General features: G+C 39.1%; 1 long non-coding RNA gene across 1 annotated transcript; it reads left to right on the forward strand.

Moving 5' to 3' along the window:
- Positions 1-25,506, forward strand: LOC120855658. The gene is made up of 3 exons (XR_005719284.1): positions 1-16; positions 11,144-11,146; positions 25,307-25,506. It is a non-coding gene; the product is annotated as an uncharacterized LOC120855658 (long non-coding RNA).
- The last annotated feature ends 1,210 nt before the right edge of the window (positions 25,507-26,716 follow it).

Raw genomic sequence — 26,716 nt, forward strand, 5'->3', positions numbered from 1 at the left:
TCTCCAGAACAAAGGGGTTGTGCACAGAATGCATAGCAGCTTGCTACTTCTGTACAGTCATTCCCTGCTTTTGTACATGATGAGTTTGAACATGCTCACTGACAGTCAGAATTTTGACTTACCTAGGGGCAGATGCTGGCTTCAGTATGCTGTTCTTTCTCTGAGAGAAGTCTTCAGTGTTGTCAGAAATAGTCAAATATGCCAATAAGAGCTGTGAGATACATGACAGAGGTCTCCCTTTGGAGACCTTATGCATCCAAAATGATGAAAGTTAAATTACTAGAAAGTAATTTTGCATAGGTCAGTTTATGTATTTAGAGTTCAAAATTAAAGTTTTAAAATCAGTTCAGTTCAGATCAGTCTCTCAGTCGTGTCCAACTCTTTGCGATCCCATGAATCGCAGCACACCAGGCCTCCCTGTCCATCACCATCTCCCAGAGTTCACTCAGACTCACGTCCATCGAGTCCGTGATGCCATCCAGCCATCTCATCCTCTGTCGTCCCCTTCTTCTCCTGCCCCCAATTCCTCCCAGCGTCAGAGTCTTTGCCAATGAGTCAACTCTTCGCATGAGGTGGCCAAAGTACTGGAGTTTCAGCTTTAGCATCATTCCTTCCAAAGAATCCCCAGGGTTGATCTTCAGAATGGACTGGTTGGATCTCCTTGCAGTCCATGGGACTCTCAAAGAGTCTTCTCCAACAACACAGTTCAAAAGCATCAATTCTTCGGCACTCAGCCTTCTTCACAGTCCAACTCTCACATCCATACATGACCACTGGAAAAACCATAGCCTTAACTGGACGGACCTTAGTGGGCAAAGTAATGTCTCTGCTTTTGAATATGCTATCTAGATTGCTCATAACTTTTCTTCCAAGGAGTAAGCGTCTTTTAATTTCATGGCTGCAATCACCATCTGCAGTGATTTTGGGGCCCCAAAAAATAAAGTTTGACACTGTTTCCACTGTTTCCCCATCTATTCCCCATGAAGTGATGGGACCAGATGCCCATGATCTTCGTTTTCTGAATGTTGAGCTTTAAGCCAACTTTTTCACTCTCCTCTTTTACTTTCATCAAGAGGCTTTTAAGTTCCTCTTCACTTTCTGCCATAAGAGTGGTGTCATCTGCATATCTGAGGTTACTGATATTTCTCCCGGCTGTGTCTTAGCATGACAATAATCTCTTAATTGCATGGTATGTTTTTAAATGCCTAAAGAACAAGGGAGAAAATCTATGCCAAAACTTTAGGAAATGCTTTCCAACCCAGTTAAGGTTCTAAGTCCTCATAGGTTAATTGTGAGTCCTGAGACATAACTCTTCCAAGGTTTCTTCAATGCCTTCTTTCAGTTTTAGGGTGTAGGATGCTCATGGGTGACTTACGATATAAAATGTACTTGAAGTTAAGTATTTGCTTTTATGCACACACACACTCACACACACACACACACACACACACCCTTAATTAAATATGGACCAAATGCTCTGCTTGTGTCCTACAACTTTGACTCAGTGGTAATTCTATCAAATCTGTGATAAGTCTATAAAAAATTATTCTCCTTTCCTTTTTAGGTAATTCCATTAAATTAGGACAATGTAAAACTGTATCATTAAAGATACACCTTGTGAAATTGTTGGGAATATTGTGAGCTCATCCGTTTATTAGAGCATAGCTATGTCTGCATTCTTAACACTCAAGATATCCCTTCCTCGGTTTTATTCCATTTCAAAATATGTAATTAAATATGGTGGCGTTAAAATAGAAAAAAAAATATTTACTGAACACCAGCTGAGGCCTCATAGTGATAACAGGTGAGGGACATACAGGCCCTCCTGTAGGAATGTTATCTTCCAGCAAGGAGAATATGGGGACAGAGCACACGTCAGTGGGGGCCAACACTATTAAACATAAAAGCACTGAGTGGTCAAAGGAACAGTCTGGAAAACCTCAAGGAAAAGTGATGCCTTGAGCTACACCTCAACCCAGGGCCAGGATTTCACTCAGCTGACTTAGGAGTAGGAGGAAAGGCCACTCCAGGGGGAGGAAGCAGCTTGAACTAAATTACAGAGAGAAGACTACAAAGGAGGCTGTAGTCAAGTCTGCTGCTGTGCAGGGTTCAGGGGAGAGGAGTGATGGTATTTTGTGTGTCAAATCCTTGCACCCATGTTTTTCACATCTAACACTGTTGAACCTGGCACACATCTTTTGAGTCAATATTACTTAATGGCTCAAAAATATTGATGTTTCTAAACATCCAACAAATTTAGATTTGAAACTATTACTATTAATTGTAAGAAAACAAGAGAGGTTACCCTTGAAGAAAGTGGCTGTGGGAAACAAAGTTGGAAAGGATATTGTCTTTTTCTTTAAATATTTACTTGAATTTTTCAATATGTATGAGATCTTTGCCATCAACTGTCTCTTCCACAGAGAACATAATAAATTGTTCTCTTTGTGTCCCTATTGTCTTAAAAAGTAAACCAGAGCCCTGCAAGAACTCTGCCCGCTCCCCTCCCCACTGACGAGATCTCCATAAAGCAGCGTGTTGGGAGCAGTGCGCTCTGGAGTGGGTGCTCCTAGGTCTTGTTTAATCAAAGAAAACCTTCCGTTGTTTTTGAAGTGAACATGTTCTCCTTCTCTTGGCTCCAAGGACCCCAGGAAGGAGGACTCTTGTTGGGGCCCCACTTTAAAAGCTCTGCAAAAGTGTCTAGGATAAGGAGCTCTCAGAACTGGAAGATACAGTCCTCTTTCTTCTTGTCCTACAAAACCACCACTAAGAAGACAGACGAGAGGCGGTCCTAAGATGGCAGAGGAATAGGACGGGAAGACCACTTTCTCCCCCATAAATTCATCAAAAGGACGTTTAAATGCTGAGTAAATTCTGCAAAACAACTTCTGAATGCCGGCAGAGGACATCAGACACCCAGAAAAGCAGCCCATTGTCTTTGAAAGGAGGTAGGAGAAAATATAAAAGACAAAAAGAGAGACAAAAGAGGTAGGGATGGAGCTCCGTCCCAGGAAGGGAGTCTTAAAAAGAGAAAAGTTTCCAAACACCAGGAAACACTCTCACTGCCGAGTCTGTGGCGAGCCTTGAAACCACAGAGGGCAACATAACTGGGAAGAAAATAAATAAAACCCACAGATTACATGTCCAACAGTAACTCCCCCAGCAGAGAAGGAGCACAGATGCCTACATCTGCCACTAGCAAGCTGGTGCTGGGCAGGGAGGCCTGGGCTGCATTCTTTGTACCTTTAAGAAGCCAATCTTCAGTACCCGTTTTTACCTGGGAGTGAGATTACTGGCTTGACTGCTCTCTCCCCCTTTGGACTCTCCTTTTTCTCCGCCAGGTCACCTCTGTCTCCTCCCTCCCTCTTCTCTTCTCTACCCAACTCTGTGATTCTCTTTGTGTGTTCCAGACAGTGGAGAACACTTAGGGAACTGATTACTGGCTGGATCTGTTGCTCTCCTTTTGATTCCCCCCTTTATCCTCCTGGTCACCTTTGTCTCCTTCCTCCCTCTTCTCGTCTCTGTATAACTCCGTGAACATCTCTGAGCAGTCCAGACTGTGAAGCACACATAAGGAAGTGTTTACTGGCTGGCTTACTCTCTCCTCATTTGACTCCACCTCATCTCATTCGGGTCACCTCTAACACCCTCTTCCCTCTTCTGTTCTCCATGTAACTCTGTGAACCTCTCTGGTTGTCCCTCACTGAGGAGAAACTTTTCATCTTTAACCTAGATGTTTTATCAGTGGTGCTCTATAGATGGAGAAGTCTTCAGGCTAGTGTAAAAATAAGATTGAAAATCAGAAGCAGGAGGCTTAAGTCCAAATCCTGAGAACACCAGAGAACTCCTGAATCCAGGGAACATAAATCGATAGGAGCTCATCAAATGTCTCCATACCTACACTGAAACCAAGCACCACCCAAGTGCCAACAAGTTCCACGGCAAGACATACCATGCAAATTCTCCAGCAACACAGGAACACAGCCCTTAGCTTCAATATTCAGGCTGCCCAAAGTCACTCCAAACCCACTGACGTCTCATAAATCATTACTGGACACTTCATTGCACTCCAGAGAGAAGAAATCCAGCTCCACCCACCAGAACACCAACACAAGCTTCCCTAACCAGGAAACCTTGACAAGCCACCTGTACCACCCCACTTGCAGCGAGGAAACTCCACAATAAAGAGAACCCCCCAAACTGCCAGAATACAGAAAGGCCACCCCAAACACAGCAATATAAACAAGATGAAGAGACAGACGAATACCCAGCAGGTAAAAGAACAGGATAAATGCCCACCAAACAAACAAAAGAGGAAGAGATAGGAAATCTACCTGGTAAAGAATTCTGTATAATGATAGTGAAAATGATCCAAAATCTTGAAATCAAAATGGAATCACAGATAAATAGCCTGGAGACAAGGATTGAGAAGATGCAAGAAAGGTTCAACAAGGACCTAGAAGAAATAAAAGAGTCAATTTACAATTAATAATGCAATAAATGAGATCAAAAACACTCTAGAGGGAACAAATAGTAGAATAACGGAGACAGAATATAGGATTAGTGAAGTAGAAGATAGACTGGTAGAAATAAATGAATCAGAGAGGAAAAAAGAAAAATGAATTCAAAGAAATGAGGACAATCTCAGAGACCTCCAGGACAATGTTAAATGCCTCAACATACGAATCATAAGAGTCCCAGAAGAAGAAGACAAAAAGAAAGACCATGAGAAAATATTTGAGGAGATAATAGTTGAAAACTTCCCTAAAATGGGGAAGGAAATAATCACCCAAGTCCAAGAAACCCAGAGAGTCCCAAACAGGATAAACCCAAGGTGAAACACCCCAAAACACATATTAATCAAATTAACAAAGATCAAACACAAAGAACAACTATTAAAAGCAGCAAGGGAAAAATAACAAATAACACGCAACGGGATTCCCATAAGGATAATAGCTGATCTTTCAATAGAAACTCTTCAGGCCAGGAATAAATGGCAGGACATACTTAAAGTGATGAAAGAAAATAGCCTACAGCCCAGATTACTGTACCCAGCAAGGATCTCATTCAAATATAAAGGAGAAATCAAAAGCTTTACAGACAAGCAAAAGCTGAGAGAATTCAGCACCACCAAACCAGCTCTCCAACAAATGCTAAAAGATCTTCTCTAGACAGAAAACACAAAAAGGGAGTATAAACTCGAACCCAAAACAGTAAAGTAAATGGCAACGGGATCATACTTATCAATAATTACCTTAAATGTAAATGGGTTGAATGCCCCAACCAAAAGACAAAGACTGGCCGAATGGATACAAAAGCAAGACCCCTATATATGTTGTCTACAAGAGACCCACCTCAAAACAGGGGACACATACAGACTGAAAGTGAAGGGCTGGAAAAAAATATTCCATGCAAATAGAGACCAAAAGAAAGCAGGAGTAGCAATACTCATATCTGATAAAATAGACTTTAAAACAAAGACTGTGAAAAGAGACAAAGAAGGACACTACATAATGATCAAAGGATCAATCCAAGAAGAAGATATAACAATTATAAATATATATGCACCCAACATAGGAGCACCACAATATGTAAGACAAATGCTAACAAGTATGAAAGGGGAAATTAACAATAACACAATAATAGTGGGAGACTTTAATACCCCACTCACACCTATGGATAGATCAACTAAACAGAAAATTAACAAGGAAACACAAACTTTAAATGATACAATAGACCAGTTAGACCTAATTGATAATTTCACCTTTTTCTCAAGCGCACAAGGAACCTTCTCCAGGACAGATCACATCCTGGGCCATAAATTTAGCGTTGGTAAATTCAAAAAAATTGAAATCATTCCAAGCATCTTTTCTGATGACAATGCAGTAAGATTAGATCTCAATTACAGGAGAAAAGCTATTAAAAATCGCAACATATGGAGGCTGAACAACACGCTTCTGAATAACCAACAAATCACAGAAGAAATCAAAAAAGAAATCAAAATATGCATAGAAACAAATGAAAATGAAAACACAACAACCGAAAACCTATGGGACACTATAAAAGCAGTGCCAAGGGGAAGGTTCATAGCAATACAGGTATACCTCAAGAAACAAACAAACAAACAAAAAAAGTCAAACAAATAGCCTAACTCTACAGCAAAAGCAACTAGGAAAGAAAGAAATGAAGAACCCCAGGGTTAGTAGAAGGAAAGAAATCTTAAAAATTAGGGCAGAAATAAATGCAAAAGAAACAAAAGAGACCATAGCAAAAATCAACAAAGCCAAAAGATGGTTGTTTGAGAGGATCATCAAGAAACAAAGGGAGAAAAATGAAATCAATAAAATTAGAAATGAAATTGGAGAGATCACAACAGACAACACAGAAATACAAAGGATCATAAGAGACTACTATCAGCAACTATATGCCAATAAAATGGACAATGTGGAAGAAATGGACAAATTCTTAGAAAAGTACAACTTTCCAAAACTAAACCAGGAAGAAATAGAAAATCTTAACAGATCCATCATAAGAACAGAAATTGAAACTGTAACCAGAAATCTTCCAGCAAACAAAAGCCCAGGTCCAGACGGCTTTATGGCTGAATTCTACCAAAAATTTAGAGAAGAGCTAACACCTATCCTACTCAAACTCTTTCAGAAAATTGCAGAGGAAGATAAACTTCCAAACTCATTCTATGAGGCCACCTACACCCTAATACCAAAACCTAACAAAGATGCCACAAAAAAAAGAAAACTACAGGCCAATATCACTGATGAACATAGATGCAAAAATCCTTAACAAAATTCTAGCAATCAGAATCCGACAACACATTTAAAACATCATAAACCATGACCAAGTGGGCTTTATCCCAGGGATGCAAGGATTCTTCAATATCCACAAATCAATCAATGTAACACACCACATTAACAAATTGAAAAATAAAAGCCATATGATCATCTCAATAGATGCAGAGAAAGACTTTGACAAAATTCAACATCCATTTATGATAAAAAAAAAACCCTCCTGAAAGCAGGAATAGAAGCAACATACCTCAACATAATAAAAGCTATATATGACAAACCGTCAGCAAACATTATCCTCAATGGTGAAAAATGGAAAGCATTTCCCCTAAAGTCAGGAACAAGACAAGGGTGCCCACTTTCACCATTACTATTCAACATAGATTTGGAAGTTCTGGCCACAGCAATCAGAGCAGAAAAAGAAATAAAAGGAATCCAAATTGGAAAAGAAGAAGTAAACTTTCACTGTCTGCAGATGACATGATCCTCTACATAGAAAACCCTAAAGACTCCACAAGAAAATTACTAGAGCTAATCAATGAATATAGTAAAGTTTCGGGATATAAAATCAACACACGGAAATCCCTTGCATTCCTATACACTAACAATGAGAAAATAGAAAGGGAAATTAAGGAAACAATTCTATTCACCATTGCAATGAAAAGAATAAAATATTTAGGAATATATCTACCTAAAGAAACAAAAGACCATATATAGAAAACTATAAAACACTGATGAAAGAAATCAAAGAGGACACTAATAGATGGAGAAATATACCATGTTCATGGATCAGAAGAATCAATATAGTGAAAATGAGTATACTACCCAAAGCAATCTATAGATACAATGCAATCCCTATCAAGTCACCAACAGTATTTTTCACAGAACTAGAACAAATAATTTCAAGATTTGTATGGAAATACAAAAAACCTCAAATAGCCAAAGCAATCTTGAGAAAGAAGAATGGAACTGGAGGAATCAACCTGCCTGACTTCAGGCTCTACTACAAAGCCATAGTCATCAAGACAGTATACTACTGGCACAAAGACAGAAATATAGATCAAAGGAACAAAATAGAAAGCCCAGAGATAAACCCATGCACCTATGGACACCTTATATTTGGCAAAGGAGGCAAGAATATACAATGGAGAAAAGACAATCTCTTTAACAAGTGGAGCTGGGAAAACTGGTCAACCACTTGTAAAAGAATGAAACTAGAACACTTTCTAACACCATGCACAAAAAATAAACTCAAAATGGATTAAAGATCTAAACATAAGACCAGAAACTATAAAACTCCTAGAGAACATAGGCAAAACAGTCTGACATAAATCACAGCAGGATCCTCTATGACCCACCTCCCAGAATACTGGAAATAAAAGCAAAAATAAACAAATGGGACCTAATTAAAATTAAAAGCTTTTGCACAACAAAGGAAACTATAATCAAGGTGAAAAGACAGCCTTCAGAATTGGAGATAATAATTGCAAATGAAGCAACTGACAAAGAACTAATCTCAAAGATATACAAGCAACTCCTGCAGCTCAATCCCAGAAAAATAAACCACCCAATCAAAAAATGGATCAAAGAACTAAACAGACATTTCTCCAAAGAAGACATACAGATGGCTAACAAACACATGAAAAGATGCTCAACATCACTCATTATCAGAGAAATGCAAATCAAAACCACAATGAGGTACCATTTCATGCCAGTCAGAATGGCTGTGATCCAAAAGTCTACAAGCAATAAATGCTGGAGAGGGTGTATAGAAAAGGGAACCCTCTCACACTGTTGGTGGGAATGCAAACTAGTACAGCCACTGTGGAGAACAGTGTGGAGATTCCTTTAAAAACTGGAAATAGAACTGCCTTATGACTCAGCAATCCCACTTTGGGCATACACACCAAGGAAACCAGAATTGAAAGAGACACGTATACCCCAATGTTCATTGCATCACTGTTTATAGTAGCCAGGACATGGAAGCAACCTAGATGTCCATCAGTAGATGAATGTATAAGAAAGCTGTGGTACATATACACAATGGAGTATTACTCAGCCATTAAAAAGAATACATTTGGATCGGTTCTAATGAGGTGGATGAAACTGGAGCCTATTATACAGAGTGAAATAAGCCAGAAAGAAAAACACCAATACAGTATACTAATGCATATATATGAAATTTAGAAAGATGGTAATGATAGTGAGACAGCAAAAGAGACACAGATGTATAGAACAGTCTTTTGGACTCTGTGGGAGACTGTGAGGGTGGGATGATTTGTGAGAATGGCATTGAAACATGTATATTATCATATATGAAACAAATCGCCAATCCAGGTTTGATGCATGATACAGGATGCTTGGGGCTGGTGCACTGGGATAACCCAGAGGGATGGTACAGGGAGGGAACTGGGATGGGGGTTCAGGATGGGGAACACGTATACACCCGTGGTGGATTCATGTTGATGTATGGCAAAACCAATACAATATTGTAAAGTAATTAGCCTCCAATTAAAATAAATAAATTTATATTTTAAAAAGTAAACCAATAAATGTTGGATTGCTTTCAAATAGGTACTATTTGATGAATATTTATTTTGCCACTGACTGATACCTTATTTTATTTAATCATTACAATAATTAATGACCCCTGTCCCATTAAGATCCTCATTGGGCTCATGAGAAATCAGAAGTTCAGGATCGCAAAACAGGGAAGGCAGGAACCCAGCTGTGAACACTCAGGCTGAGAACAAGGTAGGAAGCGCCCTACAAGTTCCAGAGTGCTGTGCATCCATCAGCCCAGGCTGTCTCCAAACTGACCTGAGAGGCAGGAATGAGCCTGTCCACATTCTGTAGAAAAACAAGGCAACTAAAACAAAACAAAAATGCTCACAGAGGAAATGAAGTGAGGATTGACAGGGAGACAGAGAGATAGTTGGGAAAGCCAGTCTCCTCACTCTCCTCTCTGTGGTAGCTCCACCTCAGAGGTCTCTTATCTGGATTAAGAGCTCAGATCTGAGACATGGGATTCTCAAGGGCCCCCCATACCCAGTGATACCCACCATACTCCCAAACCTTTACTATCTCCCACATGAATCTAAATCCCACCCTGAAGTATTAACAATTCTCACCACCCTAATCATGAATAGGAACCCTCTATGTAGGTATCCCACTATGACTTCTCACCTGGGCTCATATCGCCCAGGGACCTGACCCTTGATGCCTGAATCCAGGCTGTGTCTTTACATCTGAATTAAGGCTTCACCTTCAATCCACCTCCCACCCCCCATGCATCTAGTTCTAACCACACCTATAAGCCCCTGAAGGCAGTGTTAAAGGCTGAATATTTGTATCCCCACACAATTCATATGTTAAAGCCATAACCCACAATGTGGTGGTTTTAGGAGATGGCCCTTTGGAAGATGGTTACTTTATGATCAAGTCATGAGGGTAAAGCCCCCAGGATGAGATTAGTTCCCTCATTAGAAGAGGAGGAGAGAGCAGAGTTTTCCCTGTCCCTCATGTAAGGATACAGCAAGAAGACAGCAATCCTGGAAGAGGGCCCTCGCCAAAAAGACAACAACCAGCAGCTTGATTTTGGATTTCCAAGCCTCTAGGTCTATGAGAAAAGTAATTTCTGTAGTTTATGCCATCCAATCTATGCGATTTTGAAATAGTTCTCTCAGAAGACCAAGCAGTAACTCTTGGAGAGAAAAGGGAATGATTTCATGACCCACCAGAACAAGTTGCAACCAACATTCAAAAATTCCTCAAAGCATCTTCCTTCCCAAAAGTCTGGCTTCCCTGGTAAAGAATCTGCCTGCCATGAAGGAAACACAGTTTCTCTCCCTGGGTCAGAAAAATAGCCCAAAGAAGGGAATGGCTACCCACTCCAGTATTCTTGCCTAGAATTCCATGGACAGAGGAGCCTGGCAAGCTATAGTCCATGGGCTCACAGAGTCTGACACCACTGAGCAACTAACACTTTTGCTTTCACTTTTCCCACCTCTCCCACAGCACCTGAGCATTGGTGCCACCTGGCAGCTGAATATCAAACTGTCCTACAGATTTCCTGAGTGTGTCTTCTAATATTAGGTAAACATTCAACAGATGTATAACGTGTTTCAACTGTGTGCAACTGTTTGTCTTTGGGATACAGAAACGGGAGGAAAAGTCATTGTATTAGAGGAGTCCAAACTCCAGTGGGGGGAGATGGAAGCAGAAATCACTTCATTGTTGATTGTTTGTGCTACAGTACAGAGGCTTTTAAGAAACATTTTCTTTCACCAAAGATAACAAAACAGATCGTGTGAAAACTGAAAAAAAATTTAAAAAGCAAGAAGGTTTCTTGGAGGAGGCATGCAGGATGACCTTCAGAAGGCAAGCAGAACACACACAGCCACAAAGAGGGGAAGGGTTACAGAAATCATAAGTGATACAGCTTGGGAGGCCTGTGGCCAGGGTGTCTATTCCTGACAGAGGCCACAGCAGGTACAAACTAGAGGAGACTGCTCCAAAATGTGGAAATCAGGCTACTGGGTCTGCATGTGAGTGCTCTAGGGATGTGAGAAATAGCCAGAGCAGAGGATTTAGAGTTAATTTAAAAACAGGGGGAGGAGTCAAGATGGCAGAATAGGAGGCAGGACAAGTAAGAACTAAACACAGGGTCTACAACTACAGCTCTGTGCATCCCAGTCTGAGTTGTGAATTGCCTGCTGTAGAGGTGGTCTAGGTGCTGGAAAGTAGAATTTGGAGTGTGGACCCAGGGAGAGGACAGCTGCTGGCTATGGAAAGAGTGCCTGAAAGGACAGGAGTAAGCAGCTCCACAACCAGAAAAAATTGTGAAAAAAGCCCAGGACACCATAGAAGTTAGATATCATTGCTGAGTGGCTTGCAAGGGGCAGGGCCACAATTACAACCCATTTCTCCACCTGCCAGCTTCTTTGGCCTCCCAGGCACATAGAGGGCACTCATCTGAGCAGGCTGGCCTGCTTCTCAAGCCAAGGCTTACTCCAACAGTGTAGGCTCTGGGGTCCTGAGCACCATCCATCCCAAAGCCTCCTTGTGAATCTGCCCTGAGTGCCTCTGCCTGAGATGGAAATCCATCATTGCAGGCAGGAACTGAACCCTAAAGTGCTGGGTTAAGAGAGAGAATCCTTGGAGAGTACTGCTGCATAAACACAACAGAGGGGATGGGAGTGAGGGGTTTCGTGGCTGGGAATGGTCCTGGAGGAATCCGTCTGCTTAGGAAATGAGGCTTTTAACTTTATTGTTTTTTGGTTGCTTTTGTAAGTTTGTTTTCTTCTATTTTTTTCCTTATCTTTTTATTTTCCTTTTGTTTTGTTTTGTTCTGTTAGTTTGTGTCCATGCTAAGTCTGTTCTGTTAGTTTATATGCATGCTAAGTTGCTTTAGTTATGCCCAACTCTGTGCAGTCCTATAGACTGCAGCCTGCCAGGCTTCTCTGTCAACGGGATTCTCCTGACAAGAATACTGGAATCAGTTGCCATGCCCTCCTCCCAGGGGACCTTTCCAACCCAGGATCCATCCCACATCTCTATGTCTACTTGCATTAGCAAGTGGGTTCTTTACCACTACTGCCACCTCGGAAGCTCTTTTGTTAGTTCAGCACTTACTGATTGTTCTCACTTTTTTTTAATGTATTTATTTTTCAGTAAAGGATAACTGCTTTATAATATTCTGTTGGTTTCTGCCATACATCAATATGAATCAGCCATTGGTATACATATGTCTCCTCTCTCTTGAACCACCTTCCTACCTCCCACCCCATCCCACCCCTCTAGGTTCACAGAGCCCCAGGGTGAGTTCCCTGAGTCATACAGCAAATTCCCACAGGTAATATATTTTACATATGGCAGTGTATATGTAAAATACAATGGCACCCCACTCCAGTACTCTTGCCTGGAAAATCCCATGAATGGAGGAGCCTGGTAGGCTGCAGTCCATGGGGTCGCTGAGGGTCGGACACGACTGAGCGACTTCACTTTCACTTTTCACTTTCATGCATTGGAGAAGGAAATGGCAACCCACTCCAGTGTTCTTGCCTGGAGAATCTCAGGGATGGGGGAGCCTGGTGGGCTGCTGTCTATGGAGTCGCACAGAGTCGGACATGACTGAAGTGACTTAGCAGTGTAGCATGTTTCCAAGCTACTCTCTCCATTTGTCCCACCCTCTTTTTCTCCCCACCCCACTCCCAGGTCCATTAAGTCTGTTCTTTATGTCTGTGTCTTGATTTCTGCCTCCAAATAGGTTCATCAGTATCATCTTTCTAGATTCCATATATGTGTGTTAATATACGATATTTGTTTTTCTCTTTCTGACTTACTTCACTCTATATAGTAGGCTTTAGGTTCATCCACCTCATTGGCACTGACTCAAATGTGTTCATTTATATGGTTGAGTAACATTCCATTGTGTATATGTACTACAGCTTCTTTATCCATTCATCCATCAATGGACGTCTAGGTTGCTTCCACAGCCTAGCTATTGTAAATAGTGCTGCAATGAACATTGGGGTATATGTGTCTTTTTTTATTATGGTTTTCTCAGGGTATATAACCAGTAGTGGGATTGTTGGGTCATATGGTAGTTTTATTCCAGTTTTTAAAGGAATCTCCATACTGTCTTCCATAGTGGCTGTATCAATTTACATTCCCACAAACAGTGCAAGAGGGTTCCCTTTTCTTTGAATCTTCTCCAGCTTTCATTGCAGGTTTTTTGATGATAGCCATTCTGACTGGTGTGAGATGGTGTTTCGTTGTAGTTTTGATTTGCATTTCTCTAATAATAAGTGAAAATTCACAGAGTCAGATACAACTGAGCGACTGAAATGAATAAAGAGCAATGTCGAGCATCTTTTCATGTGTATTATCTATACATCTTCTTTGGAGATATGTCTCTTTAGGTCTTTTGCCCTCTTTTTGACTGGGTTTTTCTTTTTTCTGGTATTGAATTGCATAAGATGCTTGCATATTTTGTAAATTAGTCCTTTGCCTTTTGTTTCATTTGCTATTATATTCTCCCATTCTGAGGGCTTTATTTTTGCCTTGTTTATAGTTTTCTTTGCTATGCAAAAACTTTCTTTTAAGTTTAATTATAACCCACTGTTTATTTTTGTTTTTATTTCCGTTACTGTAGGAGATGGGTCATAGAGGATCCCTTTGCTGTGATTTATGTCATAGAGGGTTCTGCCTGTTTTCCCCTAAGAGTTTATAGTTTCTGATCTTACATTTAAGTCTTTAATCCATTTTGAGTTTACCTTTGTGTGTGGTGTTAGGAAATGTTCTAATTTTACTCTTTACACATAATTGTCCAGTTTTTCCAGCACCACTTGTTGAAGAGACTGTCTTTTCCACATTGTACATTCTTGCCTCCCTTTTCAAAGACAAGGTCTCCATAGATGCATGGATCTATCTCTGGTCTTTCTATCTTGTTCCATTGGTCTATATCTCTGCTTTTGTGCTAGCACCATACTGTCTTGATGATTAGAGCTTGCTCCAATCTTATATCCCAAGATTGCTTTGGCTATTCAGAGTCTTTTGTGTTTCCACACAAATTGTGGATTTTTTCTTCTAGTTCTGTGGAAAATGTCATTGGTAATTTGATAGGGATTGCACTGAATCTGTAGATTGCACTTGGTAGTATAGCCATTTTCACAATATTGACTCTTGCAATCCAGGAGCATGGAACATGTCTTCATCTGTTTATGTCATCTTTGATTTCTTTCATCAATGTCTTACAGTTTTCTGTATACAGCTCTTTTGTCTGCTCAGGTAGGTTTATTCCTAAATATTTTATTCTTTTTGTTACAGTGGTAAATGGGATTGATTCCTTAATTTCTTTTTCATTGTTAGTGTTCAGGGATGCAAGTGATTTCTGTGCATTAATTTTGTATCCTGTGACTTTACTAAATTCATTGATTATCTTTAGTAAACTTCTGATAATATCTTTAGAGTTTTCTATGTATAGTATCATTTTATTTGCAGACAGTGAGAGTTTTATTTCTTCTTTTCCAATCTGGATTCCTTTTATTTCTTTTTATTTTCTGATTGGCATAGCTAAGACTTCCAAAACTATGCTGAATAACAGTGGCAAGAGTGGGCACCCTTGTCTTATTCCTAATCTTAGAGAGAACGCTTTCAGTTTTTCAACACTGAGACTATTGTTTGCTGTGGGTTTATCATATATGGCCTTTACTATGTTAAGGTAGGTTCCTTCCATGACCATTTTTTGAAGATGCATTATCATAAATGGGAGCTTACTTTTGTCAAAAGCTTTTTCTGCCTCTATTGAGATTTTCATATAGCTTTTATCTTTCAATTTGTTAATATGGTGTATCACACTGAGTGATGTGCATATAGTGGACTCCTTGCATCCCTGGGATGAACCCAACTTGATCATGATGTATGATCTTTTGAATATGTTGTTGAATTCTGTTTGCTAGAATTTTGTTGAGGATTTTGAAACTATGTTCATTGGTGATATTGGCTTATAATTTTATTTTTTTCTGATGTCTTTGTCTGGTTTTGGTATCAGGATGATTGTTGCCTCATAGAATGAGTTTGGAATTGTTCCTTTCTCTGCAATTTTTTGAAAGAGTTTCAGAAGGACAGGCATTATGCCGTCTCTAAATGTTTGATAGAATTCACCTGTGGAGCCATCGGGCCCTGGGCTTTTGTTTGGGGGGAGATTTTTGATCACTGTTTCTATTCCAGTGCTTGTAATTACCTTGTTCATAATTTCTATTTCTTCCTGGTTCAATCTTGGGAGGTTGAACTTTTCTAAGAATCTGTCCATTTCTTCCAGGTTGTCCATTTAATTGCCATATGTTTGCTCATAATAGTCTCTTTGTATTTATGCATTGTCTGATATAACTTCTTTTTCATTCCTATTTTTTAAATTTTATTTTTCTCTCTTTTTTTTTCTAGATGAGTCTGGCTAGTGATTTGTCAATTTTGCTTATCTTCTCAAATAACCAGCTTTTAGTTTCATTAATCTTTACTATCATTTCCTTCATTTCTTTTCATTTATATCTGCTCTGATCCTTGTGATTTCTTTGCTTCTACTAATATTGGGGTGTTTTTTGGTTCTTCTTCCAGTTGTTTTAGATATAAGTTAGATTGTCTTTTCTACGTTTTTCCTGTTTCTTGAGGTAGGATTTTATTACTATAAACTTCCCTCTTAAAGCTGCTTTTGCTGCATCCCATAGATTTTGGGACATTTTGTTTTCATTGACATTTGTTTCTATAAATTTTTTTAATTTCCCATTTATTTCTTCAGTAACTTGTCCATTATTTAGAAACAAATGATTTAATTTCCGTGTGCTTGTGCTTTTTACATTTTTTCCCTGTAATTTACATCTAATCTCATAGCATTGTGGTCAGAAAAGATGCTTGATATGATTTCAGTTTCCTTAAATTTCCTGAGGCTTGATTTGTTTTCCAAGTGTGGTCTATCCTGGAGAATGTTCCATGTGCACATGAGAAGAAAGTGTATTCTTCTGCATTTGGATAGAATGTCCTGAAGATAACAATTAAATCAGTCAGTCAGTCAGTCAGTTCAGTCACTCAGTCGTGTGCGACTCTGCGACTCCATGAACCGCAGCACATCAAGCCTCCCTGTCCATCACCAATTGCCAGAGTTCACCCAAACTCATGTCCATCGAGTTGATGATGCCATCCAGCCATCTCATCCTCTGTTGTCCCCTTCTCCTCCAGCCCTCAGTCTTTCCCAGCATCAAGGTCTTTTCAAATGAGTCACCTCTTCACATGAGGTGGCCAAAGTATTGGAGTTTCAGCTTCAACATCAGTCATTCCACTGAACACCAGGACTGATCTCATTTAGGATGGACTGGTTGGATCTCCTTGCAGTCCAAGGGACTCTCAAGAGTCTTTTCCAACACCACAGTTCAAAAGCATCAATTCTTCGGCGCTCAGCTTTCTTTACAGTCCAGCTCTCACATCCATACATGACTACTGAAAAAACCATATCCTTGACTATACAGACTTTTGTTGACAAAGTAATGTCTCTGCTTTTTAATATGCTGTCTATGTTGGTCATAACTTTCCTTCCAAGGTGTAAGCATCTTTTAATTTCATGGCTGCATTCACCATCTGCAGTGATTTTGGAGCCCCCCAAAATAAAATCTGACACTGTTTCCAGTTTCCCCATCTATTTCCCATGAAGTGATGGGACCGGATGCTATGATCTTAGTTTTTTGCATGTTGAGCTTTAAGCCAACTTTTTCACTCTCCTCTTTCCCTTTCATCATGAGGCTCTGTAGTTATTCTTCACTTTCTGTCATAACGGTGGTGTCATCTGCATATCTGAGGTTATTGATATTTCTCCTGGCAATCTTGATTCCAGCTTGTGCTTCTTCCAGCCCTGCATGGGTCAGAGGATAAAGCCCCTGCCTGCAATGCGGGAGACCGGAGTTCGATCCCTGGGTTGGGAAGATCCCCTGGAGAAGGGAATGGCAACCCACTCCAGTACTCTTGCCTGGAGAATCCCATGGATGGTGGAGCCTGGTGGGCTACAGTCCACGGGGTTGCAAAGAATCGGACATGATTGAGCGACTTCACTTTCACACTGCATGTAAGTTAAATAAGCAGGGTGACAGTATACAGCCTTGACGAATTCCTTTTCCTATTTGGAACCAGTCTGTTGTTCCATGTCCAGTTCTAACTGTTGCTTCCTGACCTGCATACAGGTTTCTCAAGAGGCAGGTCATCTGGTCTAATGTGTCACTTAAGGCTTGTGTTTCCTTATTAATTTTTCTGTTTTGATGATCTGTCCATTTGTGTAAGTGGGGTGTGAAAGCTCTTTACTAATATTTATCAGTTTCTCCTTTTATGTCTGTTAGTGTTTGCATGTGTATTGAGATACCTCTATGCTGCTGCTGCTAAGTCGCTTCAGTCGTGTCTGACTCTGTGTGACCCCATAGATGGCAGCCCACCAGGCTCCTCCGTCCCTGGGATTCTCCCGGCAAGAACACTGGAGTGGGTTGCCATTTCCTTCACCAATACATGAAAGTAAAAAGTGAAAGTGAAGTCACTCAGTCGTGCCCAACTCTAGCAACCCCATGGACTGCAGGCCACCAGGCTCCCCTGTCCATGGGATTTTCCAGGCAAAAGTACTTGAGTCCAGTGCCATTGCCTTCTCCAGATATCCCTATGATGGGTGCATAAATATTTACAATTGTTATAGCTTCTTCTTGGATTGATCCTTTGATCGTTGTGTAATGTCCTTCCTTATCTCTTCTAATGTTCATTATTTTAGGTGTATTTTGTCTAATATAAGAATTGCTACTCTGGCTTTGTTTTGATTTCCATTTGGATGGAACATCTTTCTCCATCCTCTCACTTTCTGCCTGAATGTGTCTCTCAGTCTGAGAGGGTCCTTTGTAGACAGCATATACATGGGTCTTGTTTTTGTATCCATTCAGCCAGTCTGTGTCTTTTGGTTGGAGTGTTAAGTCCATTTACATTTAAAGTAATTATTGATATACAGGTTCCTACTGGAATTTTCTTGTTTTGTTTGTTTTGATAGGTCTTTTGCTTCTCTTGTGCTTCCTGTCTATAGAAACCCCTTTAATATTTGTTGTAAAGCTAGTTTAAAGTGAAAGTCGCTCAGTCGTGTCCGATTCTTTGCCACCTCATGGACTTCTCTCAGTTCACGGAATTCTCCAGGCCAGAATACTGAAGTGGGTAGCCATTCCCTTCCCCAGGCGATCTTCCCTACCCAGGAATCGAATCAAGGTCTCCCGGATTGCAGGCAGATTCTTTTTTTCTTTCTTTTTTTTTTTTTTTTTACCAACTTAGCTATCAGGGAAGCCCTGATAAAGCTGGTTTGGTGGTGCTAGATATTCTTAACTTTTCCTTATCTGTAAAGTTTTGATTTCTCCATTAATTGTGAATGAGATTCTTAACAGGTAAAGTAATCTTGATTGTAGATTTTTTCCTTTTCAAGACTTTAAATATATCCTACCATTCCCTACTGGTCTTCAGAGTTTCTGCTGGAAGATCAACTATTAATTGTATGGTGTTTCCCTTGTATATTACTTGTTGCTTTTTTATATATTAAAATTTCAGCTTTATTGAGATACAGCTGACATGAAAGAGATTGAAAGTTTAAGGTGTTTAGTGTGATTTGATACACATATATATTGTGAAATGATTAAACAATAAGTTTAGTTAACCCCACACAAGTGGTTTTCTTTTTTAATATAATAGATTTACATTTAATTAATTTATATTAATCTTCTATATAAATATATTTAAAATTTTGTATTTCATACATTGCTATTAAATGTCCATAGGGCATTTAGAAAAGATAAACATTACTAAATTTCAAAAAGTAGAATTCTTTTTGTGTGTGTGATTCAGTTATACATATACACATATATTATTTTGGAAATTATTTTCCATTATAGGTTATTATAAAATATTGACTATATTCTCTGTGCTATACAATAAACCTTTATTGTTTCATATATTATTTTTAATTTAGAAATCTAGTGTTTTAGTCATACTGAATCAAACATGGAATCAAAATGTCATACTATTTTAGTTATGCAAAAATTCATATTTTCTAAATATATATAATACATATTGTTAATATATATATGCATACAAAAGCCTTTCTACTATGCTTGATAAAGTCTTGAGAAAGAACTTTTTTTTTTAAAGATATGGAAAAACTGGAAAACATAAACCAAATTAAATGGGAGCACTGAATATCAACTAGAAAAAATGAAACAAACTAGATAAAAGTAAAAGATTCTCATATAGTCCAGTTGTTTTAAACATGTCTGTTCACTGGAAACATATTTGAAGCTTTGTCCAAAAAAAAAAAAAGGAATACCAAGCATTTGCATTTTTTCCAAAAAATTCCAAGATAATCTGATATGTATCTGCATTTTAAAAAGTGATAACAGTTTTTTCTATTAATTGGTAGTTTTGACGATATGTGCTGTGCTGTATTTAGTCACTCAGTTGCATCTGACTCTGTGAACCCATGCGGTGTAACCCACCAGGTTCCTCTGTCCATGGGATTCTTCAGGCAAGAATACTGAAGTGGGTTGCTTTGCCCTCCTCCAAGCGATCTTCTCAACCCAGGGATCGAACCCATGTCTCCCACATTGCAGGTGGATTCTTTATTGTCTGAGCCACCAGGGAAGCCCAAGAATATTGGAGCGGGTAGCTTATCCCTTCTCCAGGGGAACTTCCAGTTTCAGGAATCAAATTCGGATCTCCTGTATTGCAAGTGGGTTCTTTACCTGCTGAGCTACCAGGGAAGCTGTTTGATGATATAGAATTCTATTATTTTTCTGTTTACTAATCACGATACAATGGTATTAAGTAATAGTTACATAACCACAATAGTAAAAAATGTTTATCAGTTTTCACAATCAATAGCCAGACAAAAAATAACAGACAATTACAGTTGGAAGCCATAATGGAAATATAATTAACCTAACAATATAAAGTAATTACATACCATTTGGGGGATCAAGCAGAGTAATGTGGTAAGTGCATACATGTACACATCTTCATCTGCTCTGCCAGTCTATGTCTTTTGGTTGGTGCATTTAATCAACTTACATTTAAGGTAATAATTGAGATGTATGATCCTATTACCATTTTTATGATTGTTTTGGATTTATTTTCTGTAGGTATGTCTTTTCTTTCTCTTTCTTCTTGCCTAGAGAAATTCCTTTGGCATTTGTTGTAAAGCTTGTTTGGTGGTGCTAAATTCTCTTAACTATTGCTTCTCTGGAAAGCTTTTGATTTCACCAACAGATATGAAGAAGAGTCATGCTGAGCAGAGTATTCATGATTGTAGGTTCTTTCCTTTTATCCTTAAATATGTCATGCCATTCCCTTTTGGTATCTAGAGTTTCTATTGAGACATCAGCTGATAGCCTGAGGACAGTTCCTTTGTATGTTATTTGCTGTTTTTCCCATGCTGCTCTTAATATTTTATCTCTGTCTTTAATTTTTGTCCTTTTGATTACTATGTGTCTCAGTGGGTTCCTCCTTGGTCTTACCCTGCCTGGGACTCTCTATGCTTCCTGGACTTGGTTGACTATTTCCTTTTCCATGTTAGAGAAATTTTCAGCTGTTATCTCTTCAAGTATTTTCTTAGATCCTTTCTCTCACTCTTCTCCTTCTGGCACCCCTATAACACAAAAGTTCATGCATTTAGTGTTGTCCCTTAGGCCTCTTAGATTCTCTTAATTTCTTTTTTCTGTATTCTATTCTATGGCAATGATCTCCAGCATTCTGTCCAGGTCATTTATTTGTACTTCTGCCTCATTATTCTGCTATGGATTCCTTCTAGTATATTATTCATCTCTGTTTACTTATTCTCTAGTTCTTCTGGGTATTTGCTAAACATTTCTTGTATCTTCTCAATCTTTGCCTGCATTCTTTTTCCAAGATCCTGAATTATATTCACTATCATTATCCTGAATTCTTTTTCTGGGAAGCTGCCTATCTCTGATTCATTTAGTTGTTTTTCTGGGGATTTATCTTGTCCCTTTGGGACATAACTTTCTGCTTTTTCATACTGATTAACTTTCTGTAATGATTGTTTTAGTCACTGTGGGATTGTGGTTCTTCTTGTTTTTTCTGTCTGCCCTCTGATGGCTGAGGTTAAGAGGCTTGTGTAAGGTTCCTAATGGGAGGAACTGGTCTGGTGGGCAGCAACTTGCTGAGTAAAACTTTAATTCAGTTATCTGCTGATGTATGGGGTTGAACTCCTGCCATGAGGAAACTCAACCCTTGAATCTATAGCTCTATCAGTTCAATTCAGTCTCTCAGTCATGTCTGACTCTTTGTGACCTCATGGACGGCAGCACGCCAGGCTTCCCTGTCCATCACAAACTCCCAGAGCTTGCTCAAACTCCTGGAGCTTGCTCAAACTCATGTCTATCAAGTCAGTGATGCCACCCAACCATCTTATCCTCTGTCTCCCCATTCTCCTCCTGCCTTCCATCTTTCCCATCATCAGGGTCTTTTCCAATGAGTCAGTTCTTTGCATCAGGTGGTCAAAGTACTGGAGCTTTAGCTTCAGCATCAGTCCTTCCAATGAATATTCAGAACTGATTTCCTTTAAGATTGACTGGTTGGATCTTCATGCAGTCCAAGAAACTCTCAAGAGTCTTCTCCAACACCAAAGTTCAAAAGCATCAGTTCTTCAGTGCTCAGTTTTATTTATGGTCCAAGTTTCACATCATACATAACTGCTGGAAAAACCATAGCTTTGACTAGATGGACCTTTGTCAGCAAAGTAATGACTCTGCTTTTTAATATGTTGTCTAGGTTGATCAAAGAGTTTCTTCCAAGGAGCAAGCATCTTTCAATTTCATGGCTGCAGTCACCATCTGCAGTGATTTTGGAGCCCAAGAAAATAAAGTCTGGCATTGTTTCCCCAACTATTTGCCATGGAGTGATGCCCCAAAACAGATGCCATGATCTTTGTTTTTGGAATGTTGAGTGTTAGCCCAGCTTTTTCACTCTCCTCTTTCACTTTCATCAAGAGGCTCTTTAGTTTTTCACTTTCTGGTATTATCTTCATATCTGAGGTTATTGATATTTCGCCTGGCAGTCTTGGTTCCAACTTGTAATTCATCTAGACTGGCATTTCTCATGATGTACTCTGCATATAAATTAAATAAGCAGGGTGACAACATACAGCCTTGGCATACTCTTTTTTGTGTAGGTGGTTTTTTGGGGGGTGTCCATGGGAATCCTCTCTGTTGATGACTGGGTTTATGTTTCTGTCTCACTTGTTGTTTGAGTGAAGCTTCCTGTACTGGGTGCTGCTGGAAATTGGGCAATGTTAGGTCTTGTATACAGGTGGAAGCCTTCATGGGAATTCTTACTATTTAATACTTCCTGGGGTTTGGAGTTCTGTGGCAGTCAAGGGTCCTGGACTCAGCGTTCCTGCTCCAAAGAGTCAGGACTGGTCTCTGGCTGGAAAACCGAAATTGCACAAGTCATTTATTATGGTATTAAAGGGGTTAAAACAAACACACAAAAACAAAATGAGAAGCAAATGACGAACCCCAGATAAATGGTACATACAAAGTTAGACATTAAAAACAAAAATAATGGAACATACACACACACACACATATACACCCAAAGAATACCAAAACAATCCAAAGAAAAGAAAGTACAAGAGAGTGACCTGGCAAACAAAGAAAACCAAAAAACGATATAAACTAATTAAAAACAAAACTAAAACACCAACTAGAAAGCAAAACCAAAACTAAGTGCCAACTGAGGAATAAAGCAAAGAAAACTAAACAAACTAACAAACATGTTGAAAAAAAGAAAGCAAAAAAAGAAAGGAAGGAAAATAGAAAAGCAAAGTTAAATGGAAGTATATTAAAAAGATATATATATGTGTGTGTATATATATATATATATATATATATGAATAACTACAGCAGGAAAAGAACAATAAGAAAAACAAAACCAAGGAAAAAATTTAAATTAAAAAAAAAAGATTTTAAAATAAAATTATATATTAAAAAAAAAAAAACCCACAGAACTGCAAAGGCCAACATAGATGTAGAAGTATATGAAGGAAATAAAAAGCGCTATTTAAAAACAGTTCTCAAAAGCTTAAATATGTTAATAGTAACAATCAAATCAACAACCACAGCAACAGAGGAAGAAAAGAAAAATCCCGAACCAACTGCAGAACAAATCAAAATATAAGAATAATAATAGATGTTTTTCTCAGATATCATCTGCCAACATCCTTTCCCTCGCTGTGAGCCACAGTGCACCTCTGTCTCCCTAGGATGCCCTCCAACACTGGGCTGCTCTCTGGACCTGCTATGGGGACAGCTCAGACTCTAATGTGGTCATACTGCTACGTATTCTTGCCTCCAAAATGCATATCAGCCAGAGCTACTGCTTTTTCTTTTGTGGGGCCTCGCATTGTCCTTTTATATATTCCATAGACACAGAGTCTACCTAGTTGGTCGTGTGGATTTAATCTGTAACTTGTACAGCTGGTGAGAAGGTTTTCAATCCTCTTCCTAATGCACACTGCTGCTGGATTTCAATTGTGGTTTTAACTCCACCTCTGCATTTGAATTCTCCATAGAAGTTTTTTCCTCAGGCTGCCCTGGAGGAGTTGCATCTGACCCAGTGAGGACCTACAAAATGGACTACTGGGAAGAAGTGGGTAAATTCTTGGAAAGGCACAGTTTTCAAAAATAGAATCGGGAAGAATTAATAATATAAATAGACCAATCACAAGTAATGAAATTAAATTTTAATTAAATATCTTTCAACAAACAAAAAAGTCCTGAATCAGATGGCTTCACAGGTGAATTCTATCAAACATTTAGAGAAAAACTAACACATATCCTTCTCAAACTCTTCCAGAAACTGGTAGAGAGAACACTACCAAACTTATTCTATAAGGCCACCATCACACCAAGGCCAGACAAAGATATAACACACACACAAAATTACAAGTCAGTGTTAGAGACACAGTCACAAAAATCCTTAACAAAATACTAGCAAACTGAATCTAACAATGCACTAAAAAAAATCATACAATACAATCAAGAGAGATTTATGCTAGGGAGGCAAGGATTGTTGACTATATGGAGCTTTAGAATCCAACACTTAGATTTCAACTCCAGCTCTGCCACCTATTAGTTATGTGCCATTTTCTGGGGATAAAAATGGTATTTGCATGATAGGATTGCAGTTTATTCTTTGAGGCCTCAATACCAACTGTCTTTAAACAACAGCCCAGAATAACTGTACCCTGTCACACAGCCTTGTGAAAGTACTGTGGAGAAAAGTAGAGCATTAAGGAGGAAAGAGGCCACCAGAAAGAATTTGCAGTTTTATATAGGGAGGTCAGGGGTCTTACTGAGAAGTTAACATCTGAATAAAGACCTGAAGTAGGTCAGAAAATGAGACATGTGGATACCTGGAGGGAGAGAATTCTAGAGAGGAAGGAGCATGCACAGAGTATTGGAGGAATAGCAGGAAGCCCCGTATCCTAGAGTGCATTAAGGAAGGAGGGGAGTAAGGAAGATGGGGTCAAATGATACAGGACCTTCCAGATAAAGGGAGCTAATGGCGTAGTTCCGAGCTCATGAGTAATGTGATGCAACTTAGGTTTTGAAAAGATTCATCTGGGTGATATTGTGAAAATAGACATTAAAGGATTAAGGGCAACAGTGAGAGATTCTGCAGCAACTGTGATAATCCAAGTGAGAAACGATGACCCAGTTGGACCAAGGAGGTGGTGAGAGGAGAGGCATTTTGTTACAAACATATTTTTTTCATATAGATACACAAAAATAAGTATTCAAATATATATAGAATGCTGAGATATATTTTCTAATGGAGAGTGAAAAATAAATGAAAATGAAAAAGAAGAATGAAGTCAAGTATAAACCAAGGCTTTATGGCCAGAAACATATATATATATATATATGGAGGATTGAGATGACATTTGGAAGGATGAGAAACTCTATAGAAAGAATGTTTGGGGAGTTTGAGTTTAAACATGTCAAGATATCTATTATACATGCACATGGAGATGTCAAGTAAACAGATATTCACACTATGGAGTCCAGGGATGGATATCATCTCTAAGTCCTTTTTGCCACAGAAAGTCACAGGATTACTGCATGTCCAGAGCAACAGAAAGAAATGAGTGTAGACAGTGAAGCGAGTTCATCTAGGTATGAACATTGACTATTCAAAAATTTAGAGGTTGGAATGATACTGATAAAGGAAACTTAGGAGCAACCATCCAGTAGGTAGAAAATAATGGTAACTGCAAAATGAAAAGTGTTTCCAGGAAGTATAGGTCCACTGTGGCTGAGAACTTATGGCAAATAAGGACTGAAAATTGACCACTGGATTTAACAACATAAAGTCAGCATGGTGACCAGACAAAAGCAGACTCAATGCAGAGGTAGGAGCAATGCGTGGGAAAAGGGAGAAAGAAATTGAGAGAAAGAAGTTTCTTCAAATAAGGCATACAAATTGTCAAATTCAACATGTTCAACATGAATAATTTGAGAAAAACAATTCAGGACCACAAGTAGTTTCCACTTCTTCAGTACTAGGGTGGCTAAAATTAAAAAAAAATAAATAGTGAGAGTCTGAGATGATGTGAAGAAGTTCTCATATATTGCTGGTGGAAATGTAAAAGTGTTGCAGCTGCAGGTGGAAGATGGGAATGAGAGAAGTAGAGCAAGTAGAGGAAGATTTAGGAAGGATAACACAACAGATGATAGTAAATGTTTGGGTGTCTGGAATGATAGAGAGAAAGGATTAAAATGTGTGAAATTATTATACCCTCCCTGAGATTATGCCTACATCACTTACAACTAGGGAGAGTACTTAATATCAAAAAACTTTAATTTTACATTTGTATATTGGGGATTTCAGCATCACATAATTCTTGAATATTCATGAATAATAATGGAAAGGGAAGCTGACTTGAGAATAAGGATGCTGAAATCCACAACACACATTGTATGAGAGGAAGGAACTCCCACAGGATCAAGAAGAAGAAGCATTTTTGCTTCAGGTGTCTCCTCTGAGCCAGAGGGCAGGACTTGTCATTGCATGTCTCCCACCCGCATCTACCATCTCTTTGTCCCCCTAAGGAGCAATTCCACTTTCAGCCACCAGCTGCTTCATCCATCATCAGGATGAACTCATTCCACGTTGAGGCACCTGAGTCAGAACCAGGATCCTTGGAAGAGGAGCAAATAAATGGAAGATAATCTCTGAATACTCCAAGATTCCAAGGTCTTCAGTGACCATGTGGCAAAGGATAAGATATGAATGCTGGAATTATCTAACATTCAGTTCAGTTCAGTTCATTTCAGCCG

The sequence above is a fragment of the Oryx dammah genome, unplaced genomic scaffold (genome assembly GCF_014754425.2).
Source record: "Oryx dammah isolate SB20612 unplaced genomic scaffold, SCBI_Odam_1.1 HiC_scaffold_28, whole genome shotgun sequence".
Classification (NCBI taxonomy): Eukaryota; Metazoa; Chordata; class Mammalia; order Artiodactyla; family Bovidae; genus Oryx; species Oryx dammah.